Here is a 13,620-nt window from a genome sequence, read left to right on the forward strand (position 1 = left end):
GAAATACTACTCAGCCATAAAAAACGTCTTTTGCAGCAACTTGAATAGAGCTGGAGGCCATTATTCTAAGTGAAGCAGTAACTCAGGAATACAAAATTAAATATTGTATGAGGATGCAAAGGCCTAAAAAAAGATTGGTAGGGGAGAGAGGGATAAAATACTATATTTTGGATACAGTATACACAGCTCGGGTGACAAGTGCACTAAAATCTCACTAAAGGTGCACTAAATCACCACTAAAGAACTTAACCAAAAATGACCTGTACTCAAATAACAATTGAAATTTTAAAAATGAAATTTGAAAAAAAGAAGAGTCCAGGCACGATGGCTCATGCCTGCAATCCCAGCACTTTGGAAGGCTGAGGTGGGCGGATTACGAGGTCAGGAGATCAAGATCATCCTGGCCAACATGGTGAAACCCCGTCTCTACTAAAAATACAAAAATTAGCTAGGTATGGTGGCACATGCCTGTAATCCCAGTTACTCGGAAGGCTGAGGCACAAGAATCGCTTGAACCCAGGAGGCGGAGGTTGCAGTGAGCCAAGATCGCGCCACTGCACTCCAGCCTGGGGACAGAGCGAGACTCTGTCTAAAAAAGAAAAGGAAAGAAAAGAAGGTGACAGTTGTGAGAGTGACCCTACTCTTTTCTATAAGCTTACTAAAGAGCAGCCCGAATTCCAGGCCTCTCCCGACTTAAGGGCTGGCACCGGGTGGTCTCAACTGCTCTCGACCCCTGGTCTCAACTCTACTGATTGTCACTTATGAGTAAAGTCCCTAATAAAATAATTGTTAAAACAATGGAAAGATAAGTTAGATTCTGGGATGTTTTGATGCTATGGCGACCTTGAGGTTGGAGGGCCCTCTATTGATCCCATACTCATTCAGCAAGAAGAATTAAGGCCAATCTCAGGCCTAGTCTAGGATGTCTGAGGAAAGTATTGATGAGTCAGTCTTTTCATCACCTCATCTGTCGGGATGAATAGCCTGTAAAAATTGTTATTTATGGACAAATTGTATATATGTATATATTTCTAATGGACTTTATTTTTAGAGCAGTTTTAGATTCACAGCAAAATTGAGAGGAAGGTACAGAGATTTCTCATACCCCCCCCCGCAAACAAGCACAACCTCCCCCATTATCAATACCCCCACCAAGGTGGTAAATTTGTTATAGCTGATGAACCTACACTGACACATCATTATCATCCAAAAATCACACTTTAAGGATTTTTATCTTTATCCTCCGAGTAAAGATATTGAAGAGTGTTCATCAAGAGGGTGCTATCATTAGGTCCGCATTTTAAAGAGTTCAATGATTGCAGAATGAAGAACAGATTAAAGTCTAGTGAAATGAGAATAAAAGCAGGGAGACCAATGAGGAATTTGGGGAAGATGATGGTGTCTTGATCAGGCGGTAGAACAGAGAGAGAGAAAACTGGATGTATTCAAGGGCTATTTATGGATTCGACTGTAGCATTTCACAACATACTACTGATCATATAACAAGGGGCTTGCAGTTTTAGTTATAACAATTAAAAAATAAAGTATAATACAATAACATACATGTTTTTTAAGCCATCAAAATGTTGTGGATAGGAAGAAGTCCAAAGGAACCCTATTCCAGGGAGACAAGTGCTTCCTAGAGAATGAAAATCAGTAGGCATTACCTTCCCTAGGGGCAACTACTGAGTCAGGCGTGGGTTGGTGAGGATTGGGCCTGATTCAAGCAGGGAGACTCTTCCTGCATAAGGTGCAGTCAGTGGAGTTTTAAATGTCTGTGTGTGGGTTAGTGAGACCAACTAGAATCTGGAGGAGTTTCAAGGCCAAGTTCTCCCGCCCACCGATTCTCCCTCGGGAGACTTGTGTGAGAGGATGTGGTAGCCCAGTAATCTGAAGGCTGGATAGTAAGTCATAGAGGGAGTTCTTGGCAACTCATTGTGCTGAGATCCCAAAGGCTTGCCAAAGGGAGGGACTTGTAATACATACAGGACTGATCTTGCACTGAAGACATTTGAAACCAGAGATAAATTGTAACTATTAGAAGTTGAAGAAAATATGAACAAACTGGATGAAAAGATGGAGAATTTTAACAGAGCTATTATAATTTCCTGACAATGACTAAAATAATATTCTAGAACTGAAAAATAAAATATAGATATTTTATTAAATATCTAAGTTAGTAAATTCATTGACCAACCTCTTCCAGTCCTCCCTTTCCCCTTTCCTCCCAGCCTCTGGTGGCCACTATTCTACTTTCTACTTCTGTGAAATCAACTTTAGATTCCACATATGAGTCAGTTCATGCGGTTTCTCTTTCTCTCCCTGGCTTGTCTGAATTTATGCCCTCTCGGTTTATCTATGTTGCCACAAACGACAGGATTTCGTTCTGTTTTATAGCTGAATAGTATTCCACTGTATGTATATATGCCACTTTTTTTTATCCATTAATCTGCAGATGAGCATTTAAGTTGATTTCCTAATCTTGGCTATTGTGAGTAATGCTGCAATAAACAGGCGGTGCAAATGTCTCTTCAACATACTGATTTCATTTCCTTTGGATATGTATCCAGTAATGGGATTGCTGGAGATGGTACTTCTATTTTTAATTTTTTGTGAAATCTTTATACTGTTTTCCATAATAACTGTACCAATTTATATTCTCACCAATGGTGTATAAAAATTCCCTTTTCTCTGCATCTTCGCCAGCATTAGTGACTATACCAAATAACAATATAGTGCATATTACAAGATCGCTAGAAGATTTTTGAACTTTGCCACCACAAAGAAATGATAAATATTTGAGGTGGTTAATATGATAATTACCCCAATTTAATCTTTATACTATGCATATATGCATTAAAATATCAGGTTGTACTACATAAATGTACAGTTATTATGTGTCAATTATAAATTTAAAAATTAAAACATTCATTGGATGGATTTAACAGTAGACACAATATAGAAAATAGTTTGAACTAAATAGTAATAGAAATATGATATATCATTATGTATGGGATGCAACTAAGAAGATATTTAGGAGGTAGAAATAGACTTGGTGATAGTTGAGAGGTGGATAATAAAGTCAACTCCTGGGTTTCTATTTGTAGTACTGGATGGATGATTGTGTGATTGTTATTCACCACGATAAGAAATTGTGTGTGTGTGTGTGTAAGAGAGAAAGAGAGAGGTGTGCACATGCAAATGCAAGGAGGTAATTGAGGATGAAGTGAGGGTAGTTGAGTTTGAAGTGACTTGGTGGTTTCTAAATAGATGTTCCCACTCCCCAGATTGCACTTTTCCTACTTCTGCACTAGACATCAAGACTTGAATTCTTTCTCTTATGGGGAACCTCTTCTGACCACTAACCTTACCCCAGGATGGGTTAAGTGTTCCTATTCGGTGTACTCAAAACATCCTACACATAAGTCTCATAGTAATTTTATATTTTTTATTAAGTCATGTTGTTATAAAACTATTTGTTTATTTATCTCTTACCTTAGAGGTCCTTGGAAAGCAGAAATGCTGTTTCTAGCATAGAGTAAGTGCTCAGTTATAGTTTGTTGAGTAGCACTGGACTGTGAAAATCAAATTGAGGTATTTCCAGACATACTTAGGGCACTCAAAATTTTCACATCTCCTGCTTCTAAGTAAATACTAAACTTGAGAGTTATAGAGTAGAGATGTTTAGGTGAAAAAAAATACTGAGACAGTATCACAAGATCACAAAATTTTTGCTCCCAAAGAAGCTTACAGTTAGAGTTTCCCAATTATAGTAAAAAGAGAGACAGAGAGAGATATTAATAAGGGATTTATATTGTAGCCTAAATTCTAAACTGCCTACACTTTGAACTTACAGTTGGAAAGGTATGACATCAGACGACCTTGGAGTCAGAGACACTTGGCTTCTAAGCAAAGCTCTGTCACCTGCCAGCTAGGCAGCTTTTGCTTATCTGAGTCTCAGTTTTCTCCTCAGTAAAGAGGAGATGAAATTAATCCTGCCCCACAGGGTTTTTATGAGTGGTGAACCTCTTCTTTTCTCAACTCTGAGAGGTCCAACCCTCCTGGGCAGGGCAGCAATCTGAGAAATAGGTTAGTATATGAAACCGATGCCTGGCCAAGTCACAGAGGTCCCTCTGAGTGAGCCTTTGTCTTTTTCCAGAAAGAACCAATAGAAAATTAGGTTTGCAATGCACACAGAGTCGTCAGACATTCAAGACTGATTGTATTTCTCACAATTATAATTCCCTCTCTTTTTGTTCCTTCTGATTTCACCCAGGTTCCTATCCAATGTCTTCCTGGTAGTGATCAGTACCATGCGATGTCCCAGTTAGCTCTGTACATCCACTTCTTCATATGCCATTCATTGTACTGTGTAGGATGGTCTGGTATCTCAAGTCTTTGTTGATAACTGTACTCTCCTTCCTTGGTGATATCCTTACCTATTCTTGGTATTCTTCCCACTGCAGGCCAACTATATTTCACATCTGTGACACACAGAAAACCAGAGATTGTCTTTCCATTTTGCTCTTGTAGACATCAGTTGTTGTCAACATCAGTTGATCTATGTTATCAGTCCTTGACTTTTGGGGGTTTTTCTCTGTTTATTTGTTTTGTGTAAGACTTTATCCTCAGATTAACTGCTTATTTCTAAAAATACTATTTAGTTTAAACTCAGTAAGATGCATTTTTACCTAATTTAACTCACGACTTAATCTTATCTCACAATTTACATTTATTTGATCTCGTTTGGCCATTCCAAAAAAATTATCTCATTGAATTCTCCAATTACTTCAGAGAAGTGAAGTAGTTTGAAGGTGGTTTGGCCAAGATGTCTATCTAGTTATTGGTAGACAGACTTTCTGACTCCAAAGCCCATTCCACTTAAGGAAACTGGTAGAGTATCATTAATAATAAACAAGGCTATTTTTGAACATCATATAAACACTGGAGTATCCCATCTGGCGTTATTTAGTACTGGCAGGCTCTTCTTCTTCACACTGGGGTAAGGTCTGTACTTGCACAGATAAATAAAATGTCCTATTAATTTTCTCATTAACTGGAGAACCCTTTTGCTGACATGTTACCTTCATAGAAAAGACTGTGAAAAATTCACATCCAATTGCCTTCTAGACCTGTTTGTTTTGGAAGTGTATCAAAGAGCCTGGCTAATGGAGAGCAAGACTCATTAATTACTGGCTTTGATCTCCTTTAGTGCCCAACACTCCTTACTATATTCAGGAGTATTGAATTCTTTGGAAAATGACTTCCTGAGACCTATTCTTCACATTACTTCCAATGGAAAAAAATTGCAGCCAGCCAGAAATGGATTGTTTGGCTACAGTCTGCTCAGTTTTCAAGAAGGTAATTGAAACTTCAGGATCCTTAACTTAGGGAAAGTGTTGGCAAGTCTGTCAGCCACATCTGTGATAGCCCTTTATTTTCCTTTCTAACTTTTCTTCTTGAAGTTTAATTTACATATATCACAATGTAATATTAAGTGTTCAGGTCAATAAAATTTGACAATGGTAAATATTCATGAAACTATCAAAGCATTTCCATCACCCCAGTACGTTCTCTTTTGCCCCTTTCTGGTCAGTTCCCCTACCCTCCACATACTCACCTCAGAAACAACAACTGTGTGGATTTTTTTAACTGCAGATTAGTGTTGGCTGTTCTTGGACTTCATGTACATAACATTATATGGTGTGTAGTTTTTTTGTGTCTAGCTTTTTTCATTCAACATAATGTTTTCAGGTTCATCTATGTTGTTGTGTGTATTAGTAGTTGTATTAGTTTGTTCTCATATTGCTATAAAGAAATACCTTAGGGCCGGGCGCGGTGGCTCACGCCTGTAATACCAGCACTTTGGGAGGCCGAGGCGGGCGGATCACAAGGTCAGGAGATCGAGACCATCCTGGCTAACACGGTGAAACCCTGTCTCTACTAAAAATACAAAAAATTAGCCGGGCATGGTGGCGGGCACCTGTAGTCCCAGCTACTTGGGAGGCTGAAGCAGGAGAATGGCATGAACCAGAGCTGCTCATCAGGTTACCTGGCAAGTGACACTGTGGTTGGGGGGAATTGTCCCTGGAATAGCTTGCCTGATGGTGTGCTTACAGGCTATCATGCATCAAAGTATTTCCTACATGCCACCAGAAACTGAGAGAAAGAATATTTCAAAAGCTTGGAACTACAAGCATATACTTCAGACAATTAATTTTATCTTTGTATTCCTTTGTAATGCCTTACATCTTTTATTAGCCTTTCTCTACAAATCATGTTGTGTAATTCTTAAGTCATCAGTAGTAATGACATTTATCTTCCTTTTGTAGGTTTAGACCTGCAAGTTTCAAACTGTAGGTTTTATGTCCTTTGCTTTCCCTTTCTTTCCTTCTTCCCTTTTTATGTCTCCCTTTTTCTTTCTCTCTCTTTCCCTTCCTTCCTTCCTCCTTTCTTTCCTTCTTTCTCTTTCGTTTTCTTTCTTTTTCATTTCTTCCTCTCTTCTCTATTTTCTTCCTCTCTTTCTCTCTTTATTTTCATTCTTTCTTTTTTCCTTTCTTTTTCTTTTCTTTTCTTTTCCTTCCTTCCTTCCTTCTTTCCTTCCTTCCTTCCTTCTCTTTCTCTTTCTCTCCTCCTTCTCTTTATTTCTGTTGGCTCTCCTTGCTGCTCTTTCTACACGGTTGATTTTTAAATGTTTTAAGGTGGTTTGATGGGATAAGTAAGTATAGCAAAATAGTATTTATGAAAATAGGTGAAAAAGAAAAATGGAAATAATGAGTGGAAAGATAAGCTGTAACTAGGAATGGGGCTGTTACAATATTGCACATCACAGAGACTTCCTTGCTAAAGACGAGCTTCAAACTTAGTTCTAAGCTGTCTTGCAGTTAACATAAAAAGGGAAAACTGATCAGTCACCATATCCCCAGCTCTTGAGCACATTGCTGATTTTAACAGAATTGGGATTCCATTAATAAGAAATAAAAGGAGAAAGTTTATTGGGTAGAAAACTAGTGGCTTCTACCACATTCTACCCCTTTGGCTTTGTAATATTCATACACACTCTTCCTCTCATAAATAGACTACCTTCTCCAGCTTCTCCCTGAGAAATACCACACCATTGTCTCATCCAGTTATTTCATTCACTTCAAAGATAGGATCTTTTGTAATGTGCTTTCTGCTTTTCATCAGGTCTCGAAGTGGCTCCTCATTATCTGTCGAGCAATAAGGTTAAAGGGAGGTTATAAGTCTTTGTTTGAAAAAAGGAAGAACAAGAAACACAGCAGTCACTGGCCCACATAGCACATATCAACCAATTATTGCCAGGCAGGAACAATAAGGACTCCCTACTCTAGCAGTGAAATAAATTTCTTGGCTAGCCACATTTGCTAGGGTCCTGTTGTTGATTACTCTCTATGGCCACTCGAAAAGAGACACGGAGAGGACAACCTTTCAGTACTGCACAGCTTCCACAACTCATTTCTGTGGGTGAAATGTGGGGGCTCCGTTATTTCTTTATTAATTGATTGATCATTTGATGTTGGATATTTCTTTTTTGGGGTGTAAAACATTTTTATTATTTTAATTTTATGCTTCAAATTCATGTTATGTACATTAAGTATCATATAAACTTGTCTTTAGGATATTAATATTTTACTTGGGCAATATTATTTTATCTGAATGTATTCGGAGAAATACAACTTGGCCGTCTGCCTATAAACATCACGAAAGATGAAAAATTGGAAAACAGAACATTAACAATTGGAAATATTAAATTGACCCTGATACCTTTTTTCTTTTAACTTGCTATTTGGTTAACTTATATTTAGCATTTACCCTTGAGATTGGTAAAACATGCTATCAATGTATTATGCAAGAGTTTACATCTTTTGCATAAGTGGCCCCCTGGGTTACCCTTACTCTTGACCAAATAAAAAACAAACACCACTGGTACCATACATAAACTATCTTTGTATCATAGGTTGCAATTCTTGATAAAAGCCAAAACAAATATTTGAGGTTGGAGGTACCACTTAGTAGTTTTTCTCTGGGCTTAGAGAAGGAAAAAGAATAGTCCCCTGCTGCATTTTATATCTCTTAAAAACAATGGTTCAGCAGCCTAAACCTTTGTGGTTATAAAGCTTATTACACTAAGGTTTACTTTGAAATATAGTTTACAACCAAATCAAGTATAACATACATACACTGGTAGTTCAGCACAAGGGCAAACTTAAAAAAATATTATTTTGGGCCTTTAAAATTAGGCCATAGTACAAAAAACAGTCCATAATCTTGCATTCAGAAAATTCATATTAAATATTTAATTTCTGTAGGATAAAGGCCAAGAAAATTTTACACATGCATCAGTTTATTACACGTATTTACATGGCTCTTTCTTCCCTAGGTACTTACGACTTTCATATTATGCAACTGCCCCAAGCAAGCTTCCTCTCTCCAAAGCGTGTTTTGCAGGAATGATGACTCCAGATCACTTTCAGAATAGGTTGTGCAGTGTTGTAATACAAAAATATATTTTGAAAGCTATTGAGTGACCATTAAATACTGTTTATATAAAAGATGGTTTTGGTATATTGTTGGCAGACCCTTACTGACTATATTTAAGAAACAGGGCCATTGGAGTATACTATGCCTCATTCTAACGAGTCCCGAGTGCCCTTTCCACCTTCACCACTGTACAATTTACTAAAATGCAACTATTAAAAACATTCACATTTTCCTTTAGGAGTGCATCTGGTTGTTGGCTTATTCCTAGTTTGGGTGTTTCTAGAGACTAAACTTTCAGTTGTTTACCTAGTCCTCAGTCCTTGTATGTTTTAGATAAATGTTTATAATCTGATTCACTAACTTTCAAAATCTACTGATCCATGAATGATAAACTTAAATCACCATTTTCCCCGAAGAAGCAAAAGAAAAAGTTGATTCCTTTACCACTCCCCACATCTAAACTTGAATGGTTTCACTTAAAAGTTACTCAGTTGAGAACACTTAATATCAAGTACAATTATTAATTTAATTACTTTAAGTTGCACTGATGCTACATTACATCACAATGCACATAAAACAAATGAGGTGAAGTCTAATTATATATTTTACATTAATTAGCAATTCTACTCTAATAGATTAATTCCCTGGTGAATTTGTTTCAGACCAACTGACAATTATCTGTAAACACAACTAATTTTTTTTTTTTTTTTTTGATGGAGTTTCACTCCTGTTGCCCAGGCTGGAGTGCAATGGCATGATCTCTGCTCATCGCAAACTCCACCTCCCGGATTCAAGCAATTCTCCTGCCTCAGCCTCCTGAGTAGCTAGGATTACACGTATGCACCACCACGCCCAGCTAATTTTGTACTTTCAATAGAGATGAGATTTCTCCGTGTTGGTTAGGCTGGTCTCAAACTGCCGACCTCAGGTGATCCGCCCACCTCGGCCTCCCAAAGTGCTGGGATTATAGGTGTGAGCCACCGCGCCCAGCAACACAACTAAATTTAAACATCAGTACTTTATCTTATTTTATACCTGTACTTTAAGTAAGGTTTTAATTTGAAATATCATTATTTCCTTATCTGAAGGAATAAAGGAAACAGGAACCCAGTGGAATGATAGTTTGGGAAGAACTCTTCGTGATGGCAGCTCAATAAATTTGGCTCCAGTATAGTTGTGATTCGCTTGAGATTTAAAAAGTAAGCTGGGGCCCAGGCACGGTGGCTCATACCTGTAATCCCAGCACTTTGAGACGCCAAAGCAGGCAGACCGCTTGAGGTCAGGAGTTCAAGACCAGGCTGGCCAACATGGTGAAACCATGTCTCTATTAAAAATACCAAAAGTGTCCAGGCATGGTGGCAGGCACTTGTAGTCCCAGCTACTCAGGAGGCTGAGGCAGGAGAATCTCTTGAACCTGAGAGGCGGAGGTTGAAGTGAGCCGAGTTGGCACCAGTGCACTCCAGCGTGGGCGATAGTGTGAGACCCTGTCTCAAAAAAAAAAAAAAAAAAAAAGTAAGCTGGGACCTGATAAGCTAGAGCTCCAATTTTGATTATTTGGGAAATTTTTATTCTTCCCCCCATTTTGCATGACCTGTTATGCAGCTGCTAATTAATTCCACCCACATCCTCTTTCTTTTTTCTTATGAACCATCTTCTGGGAATTCTGATCCTTGGTCTTCTATTAAGTTGCTTTTGGTTCTTACTAATATTTCTAGATTGAGGGGCTAGAATGTTATACCTGTCTCTACCCCCCATCTTCAGCTTTTTTGTCACTTTTCGGTCAGCTTTTTAGAGAGCAGGGTTTCCAATACCTGTCCTCTTCCTTGCTGCCAAGCTCAAGATAATAGATGTCACTTTCTGATGGATCCTTTCCTTTGTCTCAGTATAGAAGTTCTCATAGGTCGATCTGCTAAATGCAGCCTAGGAGCTGAGGCCAACATCTGAGTTTCCTCAGTACACAAGTCTGAGATAAGTCTTAGCAACCTCAAGCTCAGAACTATGGCGGCAGTAGCTCCCTCTCCATGTCAAAGCCTTCCTGCCTTTCCAGGGAGAGGCATGGACCAAAGCCCATGGGCACTGAGGAGTGAACTGCTGCCCACCCTGGTGTCTGCAACCCTACCTCCTCCTTCTGCCTCTACTGACCTGATATTTCTTTAGAAATACAGTTCCTTCCGAAATTTTGTAGCCTTTCAGTCTATTCAATGCCACATGTGAGCAACCATAGCCAAAGATAGTATGGACTCATAATATTAATGTCTGAGAAATATTGTTTCCTGGTCACAGGTCTTCATTTTTCACACGTAGTCTTTCCTTTTACCTTCTGTCATCAGCAATGTGAAATCACACATTTGGAGGAAAAGCAACACCCTTTAATCTCTATTTACCAGCAGGTGTGCCTCCTTTGTCCAGCAGAGACCTGGAAGAGAGAGCTGGGAACCCAATACCAGCCCCTGCTAGGGCTGCTGCTTCAGCTCTGACGTGAAAGGCTTCAGTTTAAGGTAGGAAAGCAATGTGTTTTCGTCACAAAGCTGGTAGACTTTTATCATATAGGCTTCTCAGACATCTTAGATTGCAGGCCACAAGCCCGCACCTGCTCTCTTAGCTGTCAGAATGACTAGCTTTAGTATGAATTCATTTCTTTCAAGTAGGACTTTGCAAAACTCAGCAATAAGAAGCACACACATTTTAAATTTTTCTATTACTTCCCTTGATGCTGCAGCTACAATAAGCACAAAAATATAAATATTTAATAACCACATTAAAAAGGTCATCAACTTCGCAGCTTGTAATGGGTGAGACCTGTCTACTTCTCTACCTTGTATTCCTGGAGATTTCACATTTTTGTTCCTTTTACTTGCAACATCCCACTTTCAGGTACCCCATTTTGCATCAGAGGAGAGGGCGCAGGCAAGCAGTAGAAAACCCACTACAGTGGCTTAACCAGATGAGGTTTTTTTTAGTCTGTGTAGGCTGCTGTAACTAAGTACTCTAGACTGGGTGACTTACACAACAGAAATTTATTTCCCACCGTTCTGGAGGCTAGGGAGTCTAAGATTAAGGCGCTGCTCTTTTCAGTTCCTCAGATCTCTTTTTCTTCTTCTAAGACCACCAGTCTGATCAGATTAGGTCCCACCCCTATGACCCATTTAACCTTAAATACTTCCAAAAGGACCTATCTTCAGTCACATGAGGGGTTAAGACTCCACATAAATTTTGTGGGGACAAAATTCAGTCTGTAATGGCTTTCTTTCCAGAGCTAGGGTAGTAGGTCCATGAAGCCATTGCTGTTCCAGGCTCCATCTGCCTCCCTACCTTCCTGTCTTTAGCATGTGGCTTCTGTTCTAATGGCCACAGGATGCCTATTTTACATTTGCCCACCTTACTGGCAGAAAGTATGAAGAAGAATTGCATGTTTATCAGGAAGCAAAATCTTTCCCCAGAAATTCCCAGCAGACTGTTGTTATCGACATTCCATTGATGAGAACTGTTTCATGTAGAGGCCCCTAACTGAAGGGCATGGGGTGCTAATTGAGTTTTGTAGCTTGGGATAATTTTTCTTGGAACAAAATTTGAATGCTGTTAGTAAAGGGGAAGAGGCTAATAGATATTGGGAAGATAAATCTCAGGGTTTGTTATAGGGCTCCTCCAGATAGGCTGATTATAACACAAGCATTATTCAGTACAATTAAAATAAATCAGGAGCGGGGAGGGCTCCTAATATTCTGGATTTATAAGTCTTTGAAATTTTAGTTTAATCCACAGAATTCTTTTAAAGTTTCCTCCAAAACATTTTTTTTCTGTATTTCTATTCTCCACAAATATTTTTTTCTGCATCAGAACACAATTTGATTGAACACTAACTCTGATATTCAGAGACAGCATCAGATTTTGGTCACTAGTACTAGTCGTTATGTAAGAACCAAGATTCCTTGGAGGATAGTGGAATCCACGTATTGGACCCAGAAAAATTATGTTTCGCTGAAGTGAATGATAAACCGCTTCTGGGCAGAAGCACTCTTACTCTCTCGGAGTCCTCAGCATCTCAGGAATGAGCTGCAATACCACATTGTGCCAGTAGATGACGACACCATCTAACATGTGAGGACTCCTTACCCGAAATCCCTTAAATTTCAAGCATCGAATTAGAAATTATTTTCTGTTATCAAGTGTGTTAGTTTGACTTCCTACCAGTTGATTTTAGAAATGAGAAACATATATTGAAATAGTAACATTAAATATCAGAATTTGGTTGTGTATTTGTCTTTCAATTAGTGGTAATTTCTGCAAAATGAAAATCATCTTCAAGGCAATGCAAATGATTTATTATAGGCAAGCAGAAGTTTCCAGGTGAACAAACTGTTTTGTGAAGGAGCCAGAGGAAAACTGATTAGATGAGTTTAACTGTTGTGGCCACAAAGTCTTATGGCAGCCACTGGTTTTCAATCTTGGCTGAATATTGAAATATATTTGTACTAACTGCCCAGATTAAATTGAAATAATGTAGGCAGTTAAAAAAATACCTGTCTGGTTCTTAACTCAAAAAACGCTCATTTAATTGGTCTACAGTATGGTCTGAGAGTCAAGCCTTTTAAACGCTTCCCAGGTGATTCTATTTTGCAGCCCATATTGAGAACACCTGCCCTTGGCTTAAGGCTCCCATCACCCCATGTTGCAATTAGTTGCTTAAAGAGGCCGATCTCACCCAAATGCAGAGTTGGTGATTATCTACCAGGTGTAATCTGTGAAACTAGGAAGGCCCCTGCTCCTCCTTAGGAAAAAAGCCATGGTGTCTGCACATCTACCATCATGAATGCATTTCTTCGTTGCAGAGAGAGATGGTAAAACAAACCAATCACAAACTAACAGAAAAATTCAGGAGAATCACACTCTGAGCTTTATTCAACATTTCTATTAATTTGTTTTAATTGTGTTTCAATGAATGTTCTTTGTGTGAAAGGGACATAAGGGAAGAGAGTTTTGGAGTTTGACCATGTCGAGGAAGAAGTGAGCAAATGCTAAAGATTTGGGCATGGCTCAAAGAGGATAGGCTCAGTAGGACCCAAAGATCAAGTTGTGGGGCCACTGGGGAGCTCAACAGACAGAATACATTACAGAACA

At 38.8% G+C, this 13,620-nt stretch overlaps 1 protein-coding gene across 2 annotated transcripts in view; it reads left to right on the top strand.

Moving 5' to 3' along the window:
* The first annotated feature begins 3,896 nt into the window (after positions 1-3,896).
* CAMK4 (calcium/calmodulin dependent protein kinase IV) overlaps positions 3,897-13,620 on the top strand; it is a 336,488-nt gene continuing 326,764 nt past the window's right edge. Inside the window, exons 1-2 of one of the 2 annotated variants that reach the window (XM_055112534.1) lie at positions 3,897-4,089; positions 10,893-11,000. The gene's annotated coding sequence lies outside the window, so the exon portion shown is untranslated. Of the gene's footprint in view, positions 4,090-10,889; positions 11,001-13,620 lie in introns of both variants that reach the window. The other variant, XM_055112533.1, reaches the window with a different exon arrangement.

Source organism: Pan paniscus, chromosome 4, assembly GCF_029289425.2.
Source record: "Pan paniscus chromosome 4, NHGRI_mPanPan1-v2.0_pri, whole genome shotgun sequence".
Classification (NCBI taxonomy): domain Eukaryota; kingdom Metazoa; phylum Chordata; class Mammalia; order Primates; family Hominidae; genus Pan; species Pan paniscus.